Source organism: Megascapheus bottae, chromosome 3, assembly GCF_031878675.1.
Source record: "Megascapheus bottae isolate mThoBot1 chromosome 3, mThoBot2.hap1, whole genome shotgun sequence".
Classification (NCBI taxonomy): Eukaryota; Metazoa; Chordata; class Mammalia; order Rodentia; family Geomyidae; genus Megascapheus; species Megascapheus bottae.
Window position 1 is genome coordinate 12578801 of NC_143511.1, and position 24835 is coordinate 12603635.

The 24835-nt window shown below is 44.1% G+C and overlaps 2 long non-coding RNA genes across 2 annotated transcripts; one reads left to right on the forward strand and one right to left on the reverse strand.

Annotated features, from left to right (window-relative positions):
• Nucleotides 1-6118: 6118 nt before the first annotated feature.
• LOC150064947 (uncharacterized) lies at nt 6119-17178 on the reverse strand. Its single transcript, XR_016534860.1, has 5 exons — nt 16889-17178; nt 14677-14791; nt 10695-10860; nt 6396-6511; nt 6119-6256 (listed from the first exon to the last, which is right to left on the reverse strand). It is a non-coding gene; the product is annotated as an uncharacterized LOC150064947 (long non-coding RNA).
• LOC150064948 (uncharacterized) lies at nt 7976-10625 on the forward strand. Its single transcript, XR_016534861.1, has 2 exons — nt 7976-8055; nt 9503-10625. It is a non-coding gene; the product is annotated as an uncharacterized LOC150064948 (long non-coding RNA).
• Nucleotides 17179-24835: the final 7657 nt, after the last annotated feature.

Sequence of the window (24835 nt, forward strand, 5' to 3'; positions counted from 1 at the left end):
TGCTGGAAGATTTTTGTGTGTGTATTTTTTTTGTAGGTGCTAGGGCTTGAATTTGGTGCCTAGGTGGTATCCCTTAGCTGTCTTCCCTCAATGCTGGCACTCTACCAATTCCACACCTCCACTTTCAGGGTTTTGCTGGTTGTTTGGACATAACTGTCTCTCACCCTTTCCTGCAGGATCTGGCTTCTCACTGCAGTCCTCAGATCTCTACTACCTTGAGGAGCTAGGATTACAGGCATGAACAACAATGGCTCAAAAACATTTAAAACAGACCTAACACCCTCCTCGCCCCCCCAGAATCTCAATAAAAACGGCTCCTTTTCCGTTTCCCATCTTGAAGATCACTCCTCCCAATATGTCACAAGCTACCGAACACACAAGTCCATACAAAAATTTGAGAAAAAAAGGGAACTAGGAATCTGCTAGACCCATCGTTGTCATTATGAAAGGGATGTACAGTCTTCCATTCCTTGGCAAGTCTACTCAGTTGTACAACTTCCAAATTTTATGTAAGCAGAATTTGGCCTTATAAAACACAGCTCCTCCCCGACTCCCACCAGGGACTTTATCGGTAACCACGGCAACAGCCCAGGTGCAGTAACAGAGCCAGCAATTCTATAAAGGTAGAGAGCCCAGAGGAAACAAGAGGGAAAAGTTCTGGAATGCCCCACGAGCCTGGGACTGCCCAGGAGTCATCCATCCTCACTTAGTTCTGCCCAAGAGAGGCGGGAAACATTCACATCTGTTTCACCAGGTAAAATGAGCCTCTACTAGTAGCAAAATCCTTCTGCCTGATAGCAAAGCCTCAGATCCATCAATGTACTTTAGCTAAAAGAAATGGTCAGTTTCAGGACCTAAATCTCTAAAATCATTGGTTGACCCTGGAAAACAAAGCCCTATGTGTTTCAGTTTGCTTTTTCAATGGGATGAGATATTGCTTTCCATCTTTCTCTGGGTTTCTGTTTCAGTCTGTCCCTGTCTATCACTGACTCTTTCCTTCTTTCCCTCTCAATAACAAATGTATGTACACACGCACTGGCAGAAGGGAGGAGGAACAGGGAAAAGCTATGATGAAATTCCCATCACCTGATCACAAGACACACAGCTAGTGCTTTACAAATAATATTTTCTAAGTGCAGCAGCCATGCTCTGGTGTGTATGTGTCAGTCTCTACATCTCTATGTACGTGCACATACAGAACTACACAGAGATTTAGCAACTCTCCTAAATTACAATAACTGTCAGAACTAGGCATACTCAAGGTTTATGGCTACAGGAATTTCTTTTTAAGATGCTCTTATTCAAAAGAATATCAAGAACTGAGCAGAGGCAATAAATTAATAATGACTTTTACGGCAATTTGACTAGCATTCTAAGCACACCACTGTTGGTGAAGAGAATAAACAGGATATCACTTCTGATGAGACTCGGGACCAGACATGCAACAGACATGTCCGTGGGTCATGGCTGTGCTGGCCCCTGGGAAGGCTCTGTGACTACACATGGATGTCCTCTTCCTGCAGGCACACACTGATTATTGGAAGACATTAAGGAAGAAGAAGCCCTTAAGGACAGAGTTACATTTAAAAAAAATGCCTGAAAATAAGGTATTAGAAAGGATTCTCCACTAAACACACACACCCAGAAATCATTTTTTACCTTGTGGTGAGGATCTCGTGATCTCCACCTTGGTACTGTCCTTTGTTCTGACAGAGTGACAGCCATTTGTTATGCATCCCTCGTAGGGTTTGACTCTCAGCTTCACTTCGTTTACACTGGCGACTCTGACCACTCAACCAGTTCACTTTCCAGCTCTATTACTGATGTCTAATGGAAACTCTGCTCCACAGAATTGGAGCGCTCCTACACTAGGACAGTTCCTTCCAGATCAACTCAGTCAGGTCAGGGTGCGGCACTTGACACTTGCCGTGGCCTGCTCTATTCTGCTTCATCACGACACTTCAGTAACAGGATGTTAAGTGGGAATCTTCTTTTGATTCAGTACATCAGCTACGCCGCTCAAGTTGACAACCTGGTAGTAAAGAAGAGATCCCCAAGAATTAAAACCAATCAAGAGGCCAGCAAAGAAATTCCTTTAGGTTTGGAAAGCTGATTCAGTTTTGAGGTCTACATGGTTTTGAAATCTGTAGAATTTTTAAAACCTAAGTATATAATTTTGAGAATATTTTTAGAAATTTTATTGTCGGGATAATGTATAGAGGAATTACAGTTACATTTGTCAGGTAATAGGCATATTACTTCTTGGATACTGATACTCCTCATGTTTTTGTCCCTGTTTCCCTCATCCCACTCCCTCCCAATCATCTTGTCTTCCCATCTTCCCTTCCCTATTTCAAATAAACATACATACAATATACCAGGTACGAGATTTTATTTTGGAATGAGGAAAATGTTTTGGGATGATGTAGTGGTGATATTTCCATAAACTCTGTGAATAGTGTTTTGAAATATTGAATTATATCCTTTAAAAGATGAATTTTCCAAAAGTGAAAGTAAATTCAATAAAAATGTGTAATCTCAGTCTAATCATAAGAAAATGGTAAAGAAACACAAACTGAGAGTTTTATATTATAAAAGAAGTCTGAATGGGGCTGTGAATTTGGCCTAGTGGTAAGAGTGCTTGCCTAGCATGTAATGAAGACCCGATTCCTTGTTACCACATACTTAGAAGAAAGCTGGAAGTGGTGCTATGGCTCAAGTGGTAGATCTCTAGCCTTGAGATCAGGAGGCCGAGATCTCAGGATAGCAGTTCAATGCCAGCACAGGCACTGAATATTAGGAGACTCTTATCTCCAATCAATCACTCGAAAATAGGAAGTAGGGCTGTGGCTCCAGGGTAAGATGGTAGCCTTGAGCTGAAGAGCTCAAGGACAGCACCCAGGCCCAGAGTTCAAGTCCCATGACCCACCAAAACAAATGAAAGTAAGAAAAAGGGAAAAAAAGGTAAAAAGAAACAAAAAATAATGACACAAACCTGAAATCAAGCTATAGAATGTGGCTATAGTAAAACTAATGTTGCTTTTTTGTTGTTTAAATTCATCACCAAATTTCAGGTAGCCATTACATCTGTCTTGAACATCTGCTTGAAAACATTTTTCCCCTCATCCTTATTCTTCTCCCTTCTCCTCCATCACAGTTTCTCAACTCTACCCCTAAACTTCAGGAGCTTGTTCACTCCAGGAGGAATGAGCAGACCTTTACATAAGAATTCCCAGGTCCTGTCCTGTCTACATCTCTCCTATCTCTTTATCCTGGCTGCCATTGTCAACTTTCCAAATTCACATCTCAACTTCCAACTTCAACCTATATTCATGCACTTCTTTTATCAGACGGTTATATCTCTCAAATCAAATTCCATCTTCCCCTCAATTCCAAATAAAGGTAACTTTGTTTCTCTTCTAAACTTCATTACTTCTCTGTCATTTGTTTAACAACCAGGAAATACTTCTTAGCCCTTTTTCTTATCATGAATGTGAACTCAAACAGGGAGTTGGCCTTGTCTTGACATTTAGGTGCAATGAAGGTCAAAATTGAATATTCACTTCTTTTCAAGACTAATCCATTGAATCTTCTTATTCTAGGGTAGCTGTAGTAGCACTTGGAGCCATGAAGTAATATTGCAACCACAAAATGCTACAGATGCCCTTAACATACAGTGCTTGGAAATTACACCTGGAGCCAGGATTCACATAGATCATATCTACTCTCTGTAAAAGTCCTTCATGGGGGGGGGGAGAAATGTATAGTTATGCAAAAAACTCACCAGATTATTTTTAATATATATATATATATATATTTGGGGCTAAGTCACTATTATCTTGAAAATAGATTTAACCTAATTTATAAGTTATAAAATATACTTCCTTGATATTCCTATAGGCTAAAACTTTATGGATAATTACCAGACTTCCCTTTACCTTGTTAGTATGATTGGAATTTTAAATTTTCATTGAGAAGGTAATTTTAGGGAGGGTATGGCTCAAATGGTAGAGGACTTGCCTAGCAAGCACAAGGCCCTGAGTTCAAGCCCCAGTAACACAAGATAAAAAATAAAATAAAAACAGGAATAGAAAATCATTAAAATGGGTAATGGCATAAGTGCAAAAGAAGTTCACCAAGTCAAATAATACATTGAACAAAAAGGCTACAGAATGATGACGTACTAGGGAGAACATCAAAAAAAAAAAAGGTGAATGATTTTGGTAGTAATTTCATCAATACTCTGTCCACTGTGGGACAAGGTAGATATGTATTAAACTGTTCATTTCTTCTTCATGTTTTCACACGAGTAAGGACTGGCATGCAACTTTGTACTTTTTCTGGAATAAAGAACCAGAACACTTTCTGGTTACCTTCAGCCAAAACTTAAGGGCTACAAGTTACCCAGCGCCTGGCAACAGTACCTTCTTCCTTGACTCAACAAGGCAGAGTGCCAGAGGAAACAGCAGAGTAGCACTATGTAAACAGGGCAAGTGGCACAGAGCAGAGGCAAGTTATATAACCAAAATATTTTAAAATATGTTCATACCTCGTACCAACCTTTGCCTTTGGTTGGTTTCTTGTTTGGAGTGTCAGTTGAAACAGTTAATTCAATATTATCTGGATCGCAGATCGGGGATCTCCAGAAAAAAGCCGCGGCCGCCGCTCCGGCACCGCTGCTTGTGGCCGCTGCCGCCACCGCCGCCACCGCTCCGGCACCGCTGCTTGTGGCCGCGGCCGCTGCCGCCGCCGCCACCGCCGCGGCCACCGCCGCCGCCTCCGCCTCCGCCGCCGCCGCCGCTCCGGCACCGCCGCTTGTGGCCGCTCCTGCCTCCGCCGCCACCGCCTTGGCCACCGCCGCCGCCTCCGCCGCCGCCGCCACCGCCGCCACTCCGGCACCGCTGCTTGTGGCCGCGGCCGCTGCCTTGGCCACCGCCTTGGCCACTGCCGCCGCCTCCGCCGCCGCCTCCGCCGCCGCCGCCGCCGCTCCGGCACCGCTGCTTGTGGCCGCTCCCGCCTCCGCCGCCAACGCCGCGGCCGCCGCCGCCGCCGCCGCCGCCGCCGCCGCTCCGGCACTGCTGCTTGTGGCCGCTGCCGCCGCCGCCGCCGCCGCCGCCGCCGCCGCCGCCGCCGCTCCGGCACCGCTGCTTGTGGCCGCTGCCCCCGCCGCCGCCACCGCCTTGGCCACCACCGCCGCCTCCGCCGCCGCCGCCGCCGCCGCCGCCGCCGCCGCCGCTCCGGCACCACTGCTTGTGGCCGCTGCCGCCGCCGCCGCCACCGCCTTGGCCACCGCCGCCGCCTCCGCCGCCGCCGCCGCCGCCGCCGCCGCCGCCACTCCGGCACCGCTGCTTGTGGCCGCTCCCGCCTCCGCCGCCAACGCCGCGGCCACCGCCTCCGCCTCCGCCACCGCCGCCGCCGCTCCGGCACCGCGGCTTGTGGCCGCCGCCGCCGCTCCGGCACCGCTGCTTGTGGCCGCTGCCGCCGCCGCCGCCGCCACCGCCGCGGCCGCCGCCGCCGCCGCCGCCGCCGCCGCCGCCGCCGCTGCCGCTCCGGCACCGCTGCTTGTGGCCGCTGCCGCTGCCTTGGCCACCGCCTTGGCCACCGCCGCCGCCTCCGCCGCCGCCTCCGCCGCCGCCGCCGCCGGCGCCGCCGCTCCGGCACCGCTGCTTGTGGCCGCTCCCGCCTCCGCCGCCAACGCCGCGGCCACCGCCGCCGCCTCCGCCGCCGCCGCCGCCGCCGCCGCCGCCGCTCCGGCACCGCTGCTTGTGGCCGCTGCCGCCTCCGCCGCCAACGCCGCGGCCACCGCCTCCGCCTCCGCCGCCGCCGCCGCCGCCGCTCCGGCACCGCTGCTTGTGGCCGCTCCCGCCTCCGCCGCCAACGCCGCGGCCACCGCCTCCGCCTCCGCCGCCGCCGCCGCCGCCGCTCCGGCACCGCTGCTTGTGGCCGCTGGCACCGCTGCTTGTGGCCGCTGCCGCCGCCGCCGCCGCCGCCGTCGCCGCCGCCGCCGCCGCCGCCGCCGCCCCCGCTCCGGCACCGCTGCTTGTGGCCGCGGCCGCCGCCGCCGCCACCGCCTTGGCCACCGCCGCCGCCTCAGCCACCGCCGCCCTGCAGCCCCAGCCGCTGGCCTCGGTAGCGCGTCGCTCTCCTAAGATGGCTGCCGCGACCGGTGCCGTGGCAGCTTCGGCTGCCTCAGCGCAGGCGGAAGGGAAAAAGATCCCCGATCTTTTTATCAGACAGGTTAAACGAGTAGAAGGCTCTATATGGAGGAGTAGAAAACAAATGATTAAATATTAATTCGAAAATATTTGTCATTTCTTAGAATTTTTTCCAGTTTTTATATACTGGATGATATCTTGGGGATGGTGCAAAGGAAAATTGAAACAAAAATGTTCTACCTTGTGGAACCTGCATTATGAAGGAGGTAGATATATTTGAAACAAACAAACAAGATGGAAAGTCAGTTTTCAGTAGGTAAGGGAAGGAAGGCTTTCTTGATGTTGACAGATTAAACCTGGAAATGAAAGATAAAAATGATTATGGGTCAAACTCTTGGAAAGATGAAATCACTATTAATTTCATTGAAGGCTCTAGAAAGTTTAGGGTGGTAGAAATAGTAGGGGGGGCTTTATTCTTGTTATGTGTGATCTGCCTCTTAGCCAACCAAGTTGAGATTTAGTGGTGATTGGATGGATGAAGATGTCTGGAAGTCCAAGTGGAAGCCTTAGCTGGAACTATAAATATAAGAATCATTGGCATAGTCATATTATATAAATTAATTGCATTATATAGGCTTTTATAGGATTATGTGCAAATAAAAATTGAAGGCTAAGCATATGAAGACTGGAATATCTATTGGTCTGGTAATGTGGAGATTCTGATAAGAGTGGCAGAACTGTAAAACCTGATCACACAGTGTCCAGAGCAAAACAGAGCAAGAGAAATTGAACCAGTAAGTTAATGTAATTCATCAAATTCATTTCTTTATAAAGAGAACTTTGGTAGTAAATGGAATTTGGGGGTCGGAGTCAAGCATTTTTTTTAATAAGAGAGAAATGACATTGTGCTTTTGAATGTCCACTAGAAAGGGGAAAAATTATGATACACCAGAGGAGAGCTACATTTACGAGTATGTGTAAAGGACAGAAGCCTTGTGCACAAAGGGTTGACTATAGCTAGGAATTAATGCTGTTAATTCATGGCACTAAAAAAAAAAAGACTAAAGTCATTCTACCCTGACTCTGGATGGGGCATACAGGAATTGGGGGTTATTTAAGGTGTCTGCCTATGGCTTTCATTTGACTGATGGGAGTATGTGAGGGAGATATAAAGTTAGATAAACTGCATTCCAGTGGATTTGGGGGAAGGCTAGTGCGAAATTGAAGTGCTTGGTTAACTGTGAAGGCAGTATATGGCTGGAGTCAGTGCCTTTCTAAAGAGTGGCTTTCTGTAGCCTGTCTTTTCCACTGTCACCCAGGAAACAATCACTAAAGTGATCCTACATCTTAGGTACTTATTTCTCTATTATTGTTCATTTCTGTATTCTAATGTTCTGGGTTGAGAGAGAAGGCTATTAGTTTGGAAAGTACTTGGATGTAAAGGTTAAAAAAATAGACCTTAGTGTGTAATATCATAGTTTACCTTTACCCATAAGAAGGTATGTTCCAATACACCCAATAGATGTCTAAAATTGTTAATAACACTAAACCTTATACACAGGTTTTGTAAGGTTACCATAAGTGAGGTGACCTCTGAGAAGGCTTCTGAAGGACTAATGGGCATATAAAATCTAGAGTATGGTTTTATTGGACCAAAGAAGGATTCAGGTCTTAGGTGGAACAGAATAAAATGATATCGATATCATCGTATTTCCTGAGAGTGGCATGCAATTAAAACTTTATGAATGGTTTATTTCTGAAATTTCCCGTTTAATGTCTTTTAGGCTTCAGCTGAGTATGGGTAATTAAACCTATCGAAGCCAAGATTGTAGGAAATAAGAGATTAGTGTGTCAGTAACTAACTTGAGCCACTTTTAAATGATACTGCACGGTTCCAGAGGTAGGTTGGGAATTTCATAACAAAAAGAAGTAAATACCCCCTTCTATTATAACATTGCTGTTATTCATTTTGCTCATCCACAGTTACAAATACTCCTTATGTTACTGCTATCATTTTGAATAAACTGTTAACCTCTCTGATCAAATAAGAATCAGAAAATATACTGCACTGGTTTCTCACACTTGTAGTTTTAGTACTTTAGGAGCTGTGGTTGCAGTTCAAAGTTAGGCCAGGCAGAAAAAACAGTGAGATTCTATGTCCCCCAAAAAAGCAGATATGATTCAAGTGGAAGAACACCAGCTAAGCAGCAAGCTGAGCAAATGTGGAAGCTCTGAGTTTAAATCTTAGTACCCTCCCAAATGTTTGTTTTTGTCTTTATCTGTGTAGAATTGAGTTTCTGACCTATGTCATTATATTTTTATTTTTGCCAGAAAGTCTTTTTCTCCTTCATTTTGGTAATAATGCCCCTTAAGAATACAGGATTCTACAGTTTGGTCAACTCTGCTTTTGCTCTCATGTTTGTAAATGGAAATCTGCAATGTCATTTGTATTTCTTTTGTTGTTGTTGCCAATTCTGGGGCTTGTACTCAGGGACTGAGCACTGTCCTTGGGCTTTCTCAAGGCTTAGAGCTCTAGCACTTGAGCCCCTAGCAACTCTTCCAGCTTTTTCTATGTATTTGGTACTGAGGCATTGAACCCTGGTCTTCATGCATGTTAGGCAAGCATTCTACCACTAGTCCATGCTCCCAGCCCTGTAGTTTGTATTCTAATTCTTATTTTAAAGGATAGTTTATTTTTTGTTCCTTCAAAAATGGACTGATTTTCCTTCTCTTTCCTTCTTTCCCGTCTTTATATCCAGGTATGTCTACCCTGGGTATTTCTTTTGTGTGGGTGGGATATGCTGGATCTACTGGCATGTCAGATATGATGGATTATGTTGGGCTCACCACAGTTTCACACTAGAGCCTGCCCCTAGACCTTTTACATGACTAGTTAGGTACACTTTATTTTTTTACATATTTTCAAATGACTTATAGGCAGAATGACACACAAACACTCAATACTTAATATATACAGTTGGATAAGTTCAGAGCTAAGTAAGCATATGTGGTACATCCAAATCTACAATCTGTGTTCACAGCACATCCACCTACTAGAAGAAGAATCCCAAATGACCCTTACTATACACTCTATTTTTATTGACAATGAAACAGATAGAGGAAAGCTTAGTTCCCATGGGCTTTCTCTGGAGACACATTCTTGACTTGTGGGAAGTTGATTTGCTTACTTACCATGTGCTGAGTATGGCTTTTCTAGAAGGAAATTTGGATGCTACCAAGTTAGAGTTTATGATGGTCCCATTTTTATTGTTTTTAATATGCTTTGCTTATACTCTTGCGAACCATTTCAGTCTTCCTTAATGCTATTTTTGTTTTTGTTTTTACAGGGCTCTAGCTGTAGAATGAACATGGAAGCTCTCCTTTTTGGCTTTACCAGAAAGTTATTCCAAAGCTGCTACTGCCACCTGCAGAGTCAGCAGTTCTAGCTTCTGAAATGAACTGGCAGTCTCAGGGCTAAGTCTGTGTGGAGGCAAGCACTCTGCTGGATGATGAATACAACCATAAACAGCCTGGACAATGGCCAGCAGACATGTTACTGATCTGGATGATGCCTATTAATACTCTTAATAAGGACATGCAAGTGTCTTTTCAATGTATTATCAGCAAGGACTATTTTACTAGGCCCCTAAATGAAAATAGTCTCAGGGAATTGTTTCACAAAGCTTGGGGACTTGGGAAATTCTAGGAATCTATTTAGAAAGCGGAGGCTGCATTTTTGCACAGTACCAGTCTTGATTTTCTTTAGAAGGGGGGGTATGGAGTTTCATAAAGTCCTTAAATCTGGTAGAAAGTACCCAAGGGCCTTGAATAGAGATGTAAGTGAACAAAGAGCATGGTGTGCATTGATCATGGAGAGAAGGTAGTGAATTTTGCAAAGGGAGATAAAGAGAAGATCAAATTCTTTAATGGTTTGCAAGGACTATGTAGAGGCCTGGATTGTGGAAGGGAAGAAAACATTAAAAGGCCCATGCAGATGATCCCATGGAAATGAAATAGAATAAAGTCACCTTTTGTAGGCAAATGTGACTTTTGCTCCTGTATTTCAGTTAACTCTCATAACAGCTTCAGGAGCAATTTCCAGAATGTAAAAATCCAAGGTTTATTGATGGCTAATCTTAGAGATGAAAAGTGGGATTCTATTTGACGTTACCAGCAGCTGAGCCAATGTCTGGTACTTACTGTAATGGGGAAGGCTGTAGAGATAATTTATTTGGAATTGAGGGGAAGGTGGAATTTGATTTGAGAGATATAACCGTCTGATAAAAGAAGTGCATGAGAGTGGCTCATTGTGCGCAGCGTTGCACGGCGCCGCGGGCCGCCGTGGTCTAAGGTGGAAGTTCGTGCGGCCGCCGCCACCGCCTCCGCCGCCGCCGCTCCGGCACCGCTGCGGCCGCTGCCGCCTCTTTTGCATTGCAAACCATTAAAAGTGGACAGCTTCATACAATCCAATTAGTGACCCCTGCTTTTCACAGGAAACCCATCATCGATGGGTTGCAATTCTCCATGAAAATCGTTTACCTTCCGGGAAGCTGCTGCTTTTGATGTGGCATTCCAGGAGGGTGTTAGAACAGCCTGTGTACCTCTGCTGTTTCAGAAACTTCTCCAAATTCTTTTGCGTTCAGTGATTATCCCAAATTATTTAAATTGGTTCCCAGTCATCTTTGATGCAACTCTGGAATCTTTTCTGAATGTAAGAAAATCACACATATAGCACAGAGAGAAGATTACAGAATCAGAATGACTTAGTATTTCCCAGGGAAATTCTATCAGAACCAAATAGCAGGTGTTTGAGTTGAATTTGAAGCTCCACAGCCACACTTCTATTGTACCTTTACCCACAGCTCATAGATGAGTACATAAAAGTTCACAATAATTGCTCATAAAAAATTCTCCACCCAAATGAGGAGCAAGTAAGGCAATCACCGAAGTTAATGTAATTATACAATCAAAATTTTATTAATATGTCCTCATTTCCATTCCCCAGTTGTCCCATATCATTTTATCACGCTGTATTATTCTCCTTGCTTCTCCTGTTTTGCAAGCAAAGGAAATGTCAAGTTAAGATACATCCATTCAGGGGGACCAAAAATAGCCATTTCTCACTTCCCATGATGCTTTCTGTTGTCATCTTTCATTGAGCCTGCCTCCTGTATGAAGTGTTATTCTTCTGCACTTAGTAGAGTCTTTTTCTGCCAGAGGCCTCAGAAAACTAGGTTCCAACACACACACACACACACACACACACACACACACACACACACACACACACATTCCTTAAATACAAAGATATTTTCAGTAAGTGTTCTAGTATGTAGATGTGGGATTCCCTCAGAGAGGTCTGAGGAGTCATAGGTATGGACCACTCTAGTAACTATTTCCCTTTGACCAAGGCCAATGTCACCATCTGTGTGACATATGTCACACTAGAGCTGCATACTAGTAAATTTTCAGCCCCTTTCCAGGAATGCTGTAGGGAAGAAATCGTTTTGAATTTGAGTTACACATTAACAGATTTTCATTAAATATAAAATCTTAGGTAGTTTTATCATCCCTATTTAAATTTCTGAATAGGCATAATTTGGTCACTGAATTTCCTATAATAAAAGAAAATGCACAGTATGCTCAGTGGAATAAGACAGATGAAAACGAATGAACACTGTATGATATCACTTGTACATGAAATTCAATAAAGTTAATTTCATAGAAACTGAGTAGAATGGTGGAACTACCATGGTGGTACTACCAGAGAAAGTGAGATATTGATCATGGGTAAAAAGTTTTAGTAGGGGGGCCGGGGGTTTGGTCTAGTGGTAGAGTGCTTGCCTAGTATGCACAAAGACCTGGGTTGTAGAAAAAAGCTAAATGTTGCTGAGACTCAAGTGGTAGAGCTCTGATCTTGAGAAAGCCCAAGGATAGGGCTCAGGCCCTGAGCTCAAGCCCAGTACTGGCAAAAAAAAGTTTTAGTAGGACTTGAAGAACAAGCTACGATATGAGCTATTGAAGTACTCTGTGACCACAATTAATAACACTGTACAATTCAAAATTGCCCAAAGAATTGATTTTTAACATTTTCTTCACAAAAATGGTGAGTTAGAAAGGTGATGGATATATCAGTTACCTCTATTGAATATTTCCATACTGTATAGACAGATCAAATATTATGTTGTACTCTATAAATTTGCGTAAGTAATGCCAATAGGAAGGAAGGAGGGAAGAAAGGAAGGAAAGAAGGAAGAAGGAAGGAAAGAAGGAAGGAAGGGGGAAGGAAGGAAGGAAAGAAGGAAGGAAAGGAGGAGGAAAGAGAGAGGGAGCATTTCTAGAATGTACATAGCTGATCCAAGAAACAATCTCTTTTCCAAATGTCTGAAATTCTCCACTCTACTAAAGCTTTCCTTCCATGCTATCCATGCTGTACACTCCAAGCTTTGTTATCACTACTAGTAACTACTTTACCACCGAGCAATCTCCAATACATGGATCCTCTTTATCGAGCCTCCACCTGCTGTCGTTCCCGCATACTGTTTATGATATTGCCCCCCTGCCATTCAATGATGTGATTGGGACCAGGAATCCTTCCTGTGACTTCCCTCAAGTCTTCCCTTTCCTTCTTGCCAAGCTGGGAGCCAATTGCAGAACATACTAACCTAAAAGTTTCATAAACACCCTCCCTCTTTTCATTGTCCTCTTGGCGAAAAACACTACATGTATCTTCTGCTGTCACTAAACTAAACTAGATGTCAGTAAGCTATAATTTTGGACCAAATGCAGACCACTGCCAGGTTTTATAAATGAAGTTTTATTGGAATAAAACAACATTCATTCATTTCTGTATTATCTATTTCATGCAATAATGGCTGTGTTAAATACTGGGACCAAAACTGTGGCCCACAAAGTTAAAAGTACTTTATGTGTGTACTGAATACATTTGTGAAACTCTGAGTTAAATTATTCCTTAAATCCAGATTTGCCAACCATTCTTAGCTTTGATTTATAAACTCAAGACTCTAATCAACACCCAACTCTCTAGCTCACATCTGTATTCCTGACTACTTAGGAAGCTTAGATCTAAGGATCCAAGTTTGATGTCAGCCTAGATAATCATGAATATCATGCCTCAGTTTCTTAACTCTAATTAATCAGCAAAATTTGGAACTAAAGACATGGCTCAAGGATAGAATGCCAGCCAGGAATAAAACAGAAAACCAAGCATATGAGGGCCTGAGTTCAAGCTCCAGTAATGACAAACATGTTCGGATGCATATTCGGGCATGTATAACACTGACACACGGACAGACAGACAGACAGACAGACACACACACACACACACACACACACAGATAGAGACAGAGAGACAGACAGATAGAGACAGAGAGACAGAGACAGGGAAAAAGGTAAATCAGAGGTCTTAAAGCCAAAGCATGGGAATGCCTTTTGGAATTTCCCTCCTTGCACTCTCCCTATTTACCTTTGCTAAGCTGTGTTTCAGTATTTCATTATGTTCTGTTTTGTATTCTGTATTTATTTGAGACCAAGCCTTGCCATGTAGCCCAGACTGGCCTTCAATTCACCATGTTGTCTAGGCATGCCTTAAGTTCTCTGTCTTCCTGACTCAGATTCCTGAGAGTAGAAGTATATATTACCATACTTCACTTTTGCTGATTTTTTCCCCTAGAAACGGTCACAGCAATGTTCTCATCTCATTTGCCCATTGAGTGTGATTTTAACAAGTCTTCCACAACAACTAATATCTAGATGCCCTCTCTTTGTATGAGAACATGCATGTATGGACTTCACAAGTAGAATGTGACCACAGTGGTGCTTCCTGAAGCAAGTCATGAAAGAAATTACAGGTGTCCTTGGTTCTCTCATTCTCAGAGCCCAGCTGCCAAGCTGTTAGGAAATCTAAACAACCCGTGGAGTGTCTCACAGAAAGCTGCCTATATAGAAAAGGAACAGAACCCCTGGCTTTCTACCCAGCCAAGCTCCCAGCCAATAGCCAAGAGTATCTTACCATCTGTACATCTCAGAAGTAGAATATCCATGCTAGGTACCAGTGGCTTACCCTTAACGACTCAGAGAACTGTGGTTCAAAGCCAACCTAAGCAGAAAAGTCCATGAGACTCTTATCCCCAATTAAACATCAAAAATGGCAGAAATGGACTGTTACTCAAGCAGTAGAATGATAGCCTTGAGCAAAAACGCTCAAGCATAGTGCCCATACCCTGAGTTCAAGTCCCAAGACCTGTACACAAAAATAAATGAAGTAGAAACGCCAGTTCTGCTCCAGTTTTCCCATTACACAAACTACAAATTTTTGACGTATAAAATTACAGCTATTTTGGATTTTAGTTTTTTAAGATTAGAAGATTGGGTATATACAAAATGGTAAGACCCAACATAATTCACAAGATTCATTACATTTGATGTGCACCTTATACAGATAATCTGAAAATAATTTTATATAGTATTTGACTGGGTCTGCAATTTGACTATGACTCACCACTTGGGTGTGGAATTTTCCACTTGCAGTCATGTCAGCATTCAATATGTTTCAGATTTTGGAGTGTTTCTGAGTTCAGGTTTGGTGGCTGTTCATCCTGCACCGTTCTCAGTGACTATGGGGGAGGGAAAGGGCGCTCATTAGTTACACATGGCACAAAACAAACCAAAACAGCAGCCATCTGGTCTTTTCCTCTCTAGGCCTAGCTTTCTTATCATACAGACGAGGTGGTGCGTCCTTTGACTCCTCTCTCAATCATCATGGGACAGTTCTGGCCTCTCACCTCACTCAGAGTCAATATGCTATTTGTCTTTCAGCTTCTGAACTAAGCACCACTACTAGGTCATTTCTGTTCCTGACATGTATTATTTTAGGCCCACTCCCAGCTTCATGACCTCCTTGGGAAGCCAAGTGTGGGAAGCCATATTCTCATAGGCCCATACCTAAAGTGGTGGGTTGTCTAGTTTCAGATGCACTTAAGATTGATGCTGTTGAAAGCATAGGCTGAGAAGGAAAGGACAGATCTCCAAAATTTGATAGTTTCTCTGTATGAATTATTAGTGCCAAGACAAACTGTGACACAGTCAGTCATCAGTAATGGGTGACGGGTTGGCAGCACAGCATACATAGAATCCAATGTGAGTCAGAGCAGGGTTGTCAAGCAAGGCAGTAAGTAAATGCTTGAGAAAAACTCATCAAAACAACAACATTCTACTAGTAATCGGTCCTTGAAAGAGGGTCTTGAGTGTCAATCACTATCTCTGGCAGTAATTGCTGAGGTCATTCTCTTGGTAACTTGTCATATTTAGGAACTCAATCAAATAGATTGCTGTAGTAAAGCAAATTATGTCTTAGTCACCACATCTTCTTTAACACATGCACAAATGTCCCCCATGTCTCTTTATGTCTCTCTTATTCCTGTCTCTCTGTCTCTATCTCTCTCTGAAATGTGCATACATGGATATTTACACATGCATGTGTGTGTGTGTGTGTGTGTGTGTGTGTGTGTGTGTGTGTGTATGTGTGAGAAAGCAGATCCTATGTCACCACCTGGCTGAGCCAAATATAAGAAAGACAGTTCATACTGATCTTCCACCTCCAAATTGTGGAGACAACTGGACAATGTGTAATGCAGATTTTACCATTTATCAGCTATGTGACCTTTGGTTAGTCACTAAATCCTTCTGAGCATCTGTGTCTTAATTTACAAATGAGACTTATATTAGACAGAGTATGACAAGACTGTATGGTGTGTGTGTGTGTGTGTGTGTGTGTGTGTGTGTGTGTGTGTGTGCTCACACATGAGTGCATGCAGGTTCTTGGGCTTGAACTTAAAGTCTGGTGCTATCCATGAACTTTTTTTCTCGAGGCTAATGTTCTACCACTTGAGCCACAACTTCATTCCCAGCTCTTTGTTTAGAGATGAGAGTCTCATGGATTTTTCTACCAGAGCTGGCTTTGAACCATTTTTCAGTCTCTTGAGTAGATAGATTATAGGCCTAAACCACTGGCACCCAGATGAACTTATTTTTGTTTTTATGACTAAATAAAATCACAAGGAAAGTATCAAGTATTTCTAGTGAATGGTTCATACATGTTGAATTTCCTTCCTCTGCTGGACAAAACAGCCTGGTCTAGGACTGCAGTACTAAGCCATTTGTCCCCACATTTTATTTAAAGTTTAACCTAGCATATCCTAACTTTCATGTTTAATCTAATTAGTCACTTCTAGTCTGTAGCTTTAGGAGTCCTGACACCATGCTAAAAACACTCATCAGAAATTTTCTCCCTTACTTTGGCCATTAGTTTCTTTCTCATTTTATCACCAACAAAATCACATTTTCTTCCTTAGCCCTGTCGAAAGCAACAAGCTTACCACTGAGATGCTTGGACTACATCCTGCAAAGCAATCCTGCCCCAGAGCCAGGGCCTGATTTAACATGGTGCCAGTGGCTCTCTTAATGAAAGGCAGGTGGCAAGGCCTTCAGAGATTCTGTCACAGTGGGAGCACAGCAGGAAACAGATTGGGTTAATCCTCTATGTGCCTCCTGATTTGCCAAGCTTTCAAGCATAGCAAAACTGAAAATAGCCTACTTTCTCACATTTTCGCATAGGCATTCCCTTCTAAATCATCTCTCCCCCCCCCCCACCGAATGCCTCATCTTTAGGGATATATATTGTTAGCTAAGACAGGAAGTATTCTGGGAAAAACCTCTGTGTTATGCCCCGCGATGACTTGAAGGTGGCGGTGGCCTCGAGCCCAGGCTTCATCTTGCCAGGCCCAGACGCAGGCTTCGCCTGGCTGCCGAGGACACGGCGCCCTTGAGTGGTGGCGGGCGGGCATGGCACAGCAAAGCCAGAAGAATGGCGGAGGCTTTGTGGGGCAGGAGGACGGAGACCCTAGGCGGCCTCGGAAGCTCACCAGCATTCCAGGCCGCGGAGCCCGCCGGTCCTGGGCCTGGGGTGACCTCCCTGCCCCGCCACCAGGACCGACGAAGACCCTAAAGGTCCTGGAAGGTGAGCGGAGCCCCAGAGGCCGGCAGGTGCAATGGTTGGCTGTCAGAGACCAAGGAGTTAAACGGAACAAAGCAAAGACCCTCTAGCCTTGAGCAAATCGCATCTGGTTGAGTCATCTGCACAAAATACTTCTCGGAATAACCGCAGGTTGTTGCTTGGGTTAGCACAACGGCCAAAAGAACAGCCTGACCCACCCCTAACCTTGAGATTTCCCGTTCTTGTTATCACAAAAACTCTCCATCCTCCCCCTCTATACTCCCTTTCTTACACTCAGGTTATATAAACCCTGCTTTACTTTTAATAAATGAGACCTTGACGCGACTCAGATTGTCTCTGTCTTTCTTTATGCGCCTGGTCTCCTTCCTCTCTTTCCCCCATTGGTTTTCTTCTTTTAGGAGGTGCCTCTTCAAGCCGCATGAATAGCTGAACCCGCGGGTCAGGAGAAGTGGCGCCCAACATGGGGCTCGAGGCACGGTGACCTACCGGACGGCGTGGAGAACAGGGGACCCCGATTATATTAAGGTAGAGACACCCACACCGCATCGCTCGTGCACCGTGGGAGAGTCTTGAGGTAAGTTCTGCCGTCCCATCAACCATGGGCAAAGCGTTATCAAAAGAGGTTTTATTTATAAAAGAAATGAAAGGATCACTTAGGGAGAGAGGAATAAGAGTTAAAAAGAAAGATTTGGTAAAATTCTTTTGTTTTGTTGAAAGAAAAATATGTCACTAAAACCTTATAAAAATATTTATCCTATTATTCCTAAGACTTCTTCTGATAATGGCAGGCTCAACCCCCCCTCTGAGGTGGAGCTAGAGGAGGAGGCAGCGCATTATGAGGAAGAAAGATATGGCCCTTTTTCTCTTCCCCAAGTTTCTGCAGCTACACAGACTCCAGAGATAAGGGCCCTTCACTGGCCCACCCCTCCCCCCTATCCAGACACCTCTCTCCTGTCAGCCCCACCACAGGAAATGGTGAGATCATTCTCTGTTCCTCCGGAGGTGCAAGGTCTCCTTAAATCCAAAGACTCTCTCTTGAAACAAGTGACAGAATTAAAAAACGTGCTTCATTTAAAAAGAGAGTTAAGGGACCTCACTTTGCAAATTCATGATTTACAAATGAATCTTGTTGGGGAAGCCGTGACTACCCCCCATGCCTCGGGTAACAAGCCCGCTAAAACACCCTCGGCCTCAAAGAGCCGCAATAAGAGACTCAGATCCGGGGCGCAAACTGTTTCCCTCTCCTTCCCTGTAATTACTCGCTCTAACACTCAACCTCGGGAACAAGAGGGGGAGGGAGGAGAAGAGGGAGAGGAGGAGGCAGACACCACCAGAAGGCAGGAGGAGGGACAAAACCTAGATTCCTCTGCCTCTGAGGAGGAAGGGGGTGATCAGGAGGAGGCAAGGAGACATTCTCAAATTACATATAGGAGATTGACGTTTAAACAAATTAAAGAACTACATTCGGCTGTTAAGAATTATGGAATTAATGCCCCTTTTACTTTAACAGTACTGGAGGGCCTCGGGGGTGAAGGACATTTATTGCCTCTTGAGTGGCACAAGATTGTACAGTCTGTTTTAACCAGGAGTCAATATCTAACCTGGAAAGCTGAATTTATAGATAAGGCAGAAAATCAAGCTATTACCAAAAAAAAAAACATACACAAATGGCTTCATGGTCTTCTGATAAAATTTCAGGGAGGGGCAAATTTGCCTCGGAGGAAAAACAACAAAAACTCCCTGCAGGAATATTAACCCAGACTGCTCAGGCTGCCCTGGCCGCCTGGAGAGCAGTGCCTGCTGCAGGAGCGGTTACTACCTCTCTTTCCAGGGTAGTACAAGGCAATAATGAACCATATTCTCAATTTGTTGCCAGACTGTTAGAAGCAGCTGAAAGAATATTAGGTGAGGTAGATACAGATGATATTATAGTTAGACAGTTGGCCATAGAAAATGCTAATGCAGCCTGTAAAGCTGCTTTAAGAGGCAAAACAAAGACCCTAGATTTAAATGGTATGATTAAAATTTGCAATGATGTGGATTCCTTTGAACATAAAATGTCTAAATCTATTAATTTGGCCATTGGAGCCATACTCCAAAACCAGACTCCACCTTCAGGAAAACTAGGACGAATATCTAGCCCTAAAAACTGTTTTAAATGTGGACAAATTGGACATTTTGCTAAAGAATGCCCTGGAACTATTAAACAACCCAACGTTCCTGGGACAATTTCTCAAATTGGACATTTTTCTAGAGAATGCCCTGGAACTATTAAACAACCCAACATTCCTGGGACGATTCCCCTCCCCCTTCCCCTTGGCCTTTGTCCTAAATGCAAAAGAGGCCGTCACTGGGCTAGAGAGTGCCGGTCCAAGACCGATATAAATGGCCAGCCTTTATCTGCGGTCTCGGGAAACGGGCTATGGGCCCCAGTAGGGGGCCCTACCTACCCACCACGACAACCAATGACCCCTCCCGCCCAAAATCTGCCTCTGATGCAAACATCGCTGACTCAGACTTATTCCGAGCCACTGCAGGCAGCGCAGGACTGGACCTCTGTTCCTCCACCACCAGAATTATAACTCCAGAGGAAGGAACAGTTGTTATAAACTCTGGAAGGTTTGGGCCTCCCCTGCCAGGAATGTTTTTTCTTATTATAGGCCGAGCTTCAAGCTCACTGCAAGGACTCTCTTTAAAGTGGTTTATCTGAATAAAAAAAGGATCTGAAAGGAATTCTCTTAAATGTTTGCTCAAAAGGGAAAATAATCATGGAATGTTCATGTAAGTCGTAAAAGGTTTGAGTATGTCGCCAATGGTATGAGTATGTCTTGAGTAAAGTTGGTATGCAGTTAAACTGCAGTAATGTAAATAGAGTCAGAATTGATACACTGATGTGAGGGGTTGCTATACTTGGATGTATATTTTCTAATTGTGTGGGTTTTCTTGGGTGCAGAACTGGGAGGGAATGCTGTATGCCCCTCCAAACCAAAGAATGCTGTCTGCCCAGCATTCTGCCCAGGTCTGATAGCAATTGTTAGCCCCCCACCACCACCAGGCCATATGTTATCTCTGGTATCAGAGGCAGCCCCAGGAGTCATTTAAAGGAAAACTTGGGAAAGCTAAACTAGCTGACAGTGCTAACCATAATTCAGTCCAGTCCTTCCAGGCCTTACAGGTTGATCTAGGGACATGTTCATCGTCTGGTTTCTAACATCCTGGCTCTCCCACAGCTATCCCTAAAGAATATTTTAAAATTGTAATAGATATAAAAGACTGTTTTTTCTCCATTCCCCTCGATCCTGGAGATTGTAAAAGATTTGCCTTTTCCATACCCATGATAAACCATAAAGGCCCTAATCCCCGCTTTCAATGGCGAGTGTTGCCACAGGGTATGGCTAATTCTCCCACTCTTTGTCAAAAATTTGTGGCTCAATCTATAGACCCAATTCGTGTTCAATACCCTCATATATATATTATACATTATATGGATGACCTATTAATTGCTGCCAAACTAGAACTGGAGGCACATCAAGTGACTCAAATAATAGTTATTGCTTTACAAGACAGAGGACTTTTTATCTCCCCAGAAAAAATTCAAACTTGCTATCCCTTCTTGTTCCTAGGTTTTCAATTAGAACCCTCTTTAATATATGCTCAAAAAATTCAAATCAAAAGGAATAAGCTAAATTGTCTAAATGATTTCCAAAAACTCCTTGGAGACATTAATTGGCTACGTCCTCACCTTAAATTAACAACAGAGGATCTCAAACCCCTGTTTAATATTCTACAGGGAGATTCTGACCCTTCCTCCCCCAGAAAACTTATGCCCGAAGCTGAAAAAGCCCTAATAAAGTTAGAGGAGGCCATTACACAACAAAATATAGGTTACTTCAACCCCTCCTTGACCCTTTATTTAATCATTTTTGCCACAGAATTTACACCCACCGGTTTATTGTGGCAAAAAACCGTGCCCCTGTTATGGATTCATGCCTCCGCCTCTCAGTCCAAGGTACTCCCCTCCTACCCCTCTTTGGTCTCCCAACTTATTTTTCTGGGGCTCAAGACTTTTGTCAGATATTTTGGCAAGGATCCTGATATCATAATCACCCCTTACTCTAAGGAACAAATTAATTGGTTACAACAAAGACAAGATGATTGGACTGTTTTATGCACTGGGTTCCAGGGTAGCTTTGATACTCACATGCCCAGCGACAGACTTATTCAATTCCTTAATATCACTCCTTTCGTTTTTCTAAAAAATACCTTGATAAAGCCCATCCCCAATACTTTGAGCATCTTTATTGATGGTTCAAAAAATGGAAAAGCTTCATATGTTATTAATAATGTTTTCCACTTTGTAAATACTTCCTTTAAATCTGCTCAGTTAGTAGAATTATTTGCTGCGCTTTGTGTTTTTCGGTTATTAAAGACCCACCCTTTTAATCTGTTTTCGGATAGCCATTATGTTGTTAGAGCTTTACAAGTTTTAGAAATGGTTCCGGTTATTCAGCCTACTACACCTACTTTTCAATTATTTTTTGAATTGCAAAAACTTATTAGACAACGTTCGTACCCTTTCTTTGTAGGACATATTCGTGCTCATTCTGGCCTACCTGGGCCACTAACTCGGGGCAATGAATTAGCTGACTTGGCAACCCAAATAGTTACCCTATCTCAAACAGTTAATCCGGTGACCCTTGCACAAGAGGCCCATGCTGTTCACCACCTTAATGCTCATACCCTGCACTTAAAATTTAAAATTACTAGAGAACAGGCAAGACAAATTGTTAAAAACTGCAAAAATTGCCTAACCCTGCTCCCTGAACCCCATGTAGGTGTAAACCCTAGAGGGCTCATACCTGGACAACTTTGGCAGATGGATGTTACTCATGTCCCCTCCTTTGGAAGGTTAAAATATGTACATGTTACCATTGATACCTTTAGTGGATTTATTTGTGCCTCTGCTCATTTAGGGGAGGCCACAAAAGATGTTATAAACCATCTCCTATATGTTTTTTCTGTCATGGGACAACCCCAAACTATAAAGACGGACAATGGGCCCGGATATACCAGTCAAAAGTTCAAGCAATTTTGCTCCCAAATGAGCATAAAACATATTACTGGAATCCCCTACAACCCCCAAGGACAAGGAATAGTGGAAAGGGCTCATCAGACTTTAAAAAACACCCTCATTAAACTTGCCTCACAAGAAACATTATATTCCCTTAAAGGAAACTATAAGACTTTACTATTACATGCTCTCTTTGTTTTAAACTTTTTAACCCTTGACGCTAATGGCAAATCTGAAGCAGAACGCCTTTGGCATCCAACCACACAAACAGACTACGCCCAGGCCCTATGGAAAGACCCACTGACGGGAATATGGAACGGCCCTGACCCAGTCATTATCTGGGGAAAAGGATCAGCTTGCATTTATAATTCTAAAGAAGGGGGAGCTAGATGGTTGCCTGAAAGTTTAATAAAACCATATAATAAACAATAAAGCCATATAACTAATTCCAGGGTGGCGCCTGAGAACAAAAATATTTTTCTTTTACAGGTCAACAACCATGATGACGAGGCCTTCCCCGTCATCACTCGGCATGATGCTATTGACGGTGATGCTCTCTGGCAGAAGTTGTCCTCCAAAATCGACGAGGATTAGACTTACTTTTTCTACAGCAAGGAGGCTTATGCGCGGCTTTAAAGGAAAAATGCTGCGTATATGTAGATAGAACAGGACTTGTTAAGGATAGCTTAGAAAAAATTACAGCTAGCCTAGAAAAGCGAAAAAGAGAAAGGGAAAAACAAGAATCTTGGTATCAAAATTGGTTCTCCACATCTCCCTGGCTATCAACTCTTTTCCCCTCCCTCTTGGGCCCCCTTGTGGGACTTCTCCTCCTAATTTCTTTTGGCCCTTGGGCTTTTCAGCGCCTTACGCGATTTATAAAAAATCAAATTGATTCTGCCTTTTCCAAAAACTCAATCTCGGTGCATTATCATCGCTTAGAGGCTCAGGATGACCCTGTAGGGTCCGAAACAAGCACTCCCGAAAGAGGGCTCCAGTTTCATACACTTCTTGGCTGATAAACCCCAAGCGGCTAGAGAGCATCCAATGACGGGATTATTATGGAGCTTACCCTGGGTGGCACAACATACAGAGGCCATCGAGGCCGGCTCAACAAGGCATGTTGCCAGGAGTAAGGGTCCCTCCATATAGCCTAAGACAGGGTGTTCTCTCCACCTACAGAGACCTTGTTCTTTAAAGGAAAGGGGGAATTGTCAGAGACCAAGGAGTTAAACGGAACAAAGCAAAGACCCTCTAGCCTTGAGCAAATCGCATCTGGTTGAGTCATCTGCACAAAATACTTCTCGGAATAACCGCAGGTTGTTGCTTGGGTTAGCACAATGGCCAAAAGAACAGCCTGACCCACCCCTAACCTTGAGATTTCCCGTTCTTGTTATCACAAAAACTCTCCATCCTCCCCCTCTATACTCCCTTTCTTACACTCAGGTTATATAAACCCTGCTTTACTTTTAATAAATGAGACCTTGACGCGACTCAGATTGTCTCTGTCTTTCTTTATGCGCCTGGTCTCCTTCCTCTCTTTCCCCCATTGGTTTTCTTCTTTTAGGAGGTGCCTCTTCGAGCCGCATGAATAGCTGAACCCACGGGTCGGGAGAGTTGGCGGCCCCGGCGGTTGGGCTGGTGCCAGCGGAGAAACGGTGGTGACAACCACGGGTGCCCACGGAAGCCTGCGAAGACTTACTGGCCGGTTCTAGGCCTGTGTATATAATATGAAAAAGCTGCTCTCAACCTCCCCCAACCTTCAAAAGACGACTTTTAGTCCTTCTGGACTTTGCAGACGTGAAGAGGTTGCCGACGTATGATACAGTAGAGGTAGAAAGTCACCCTTGTTGTCAGGGCCTATTTTCTGTTTTGTGGATGGAGGACGTGGAACAGAAGAGAAGAAGAGGCTATCGACGAATACGATCCAGTGACAGTCACGGATCTGTGTGCATCTCATCCCCCTCGCTGTATATAGAGTTGACTGTGCTTAAGTATCTTTTATGTTCTGAAGGGCCTGATGTATTTTTAAAGTAGGAGTAGGGGAATAACACATTGTGTAAACGTCTGTCTTATAAGCCTTGTGAAATGCATGGGGTGGGGGGAGAGGGGGACAGTCCAACGCTTGAGTTGTAGGCATGGTGCTTTGTAGGCCCTGGTTCCCAGGAGAAAGAAATGTAAAGAGGGCCACACCAGTGCTTACAGTGAAGAGTAACATTGTCCCATTTTGTTCTACTTTCTTGTGTATATAAAGGACAAAGAGGTCCTAAAGTACATCTAGGCTTTCTAGATGTTAAAGAGGTTGCCAGTGTATGACAAAAATAGTTAGTAGACTTTGTATGTTTTGTGTTAAAAATCTCTAAAAAAGGTCTTCTGAAAATTTGAGCATTCTAGCATACTGGGTAGGTGGACAAAGGTTCTAGAATGCTCATATTTTGAAGACACTTTTCAGATTATAATTTGTTACATATGTGCAGTCAGTGAAGACTGCTATGTATATAGTGGACAAACTGAGTCCTTACTTGAAAACATCTAGTCTGTCTAGATGTTTAGAAGCGCCCAATGTATGTTAAATGT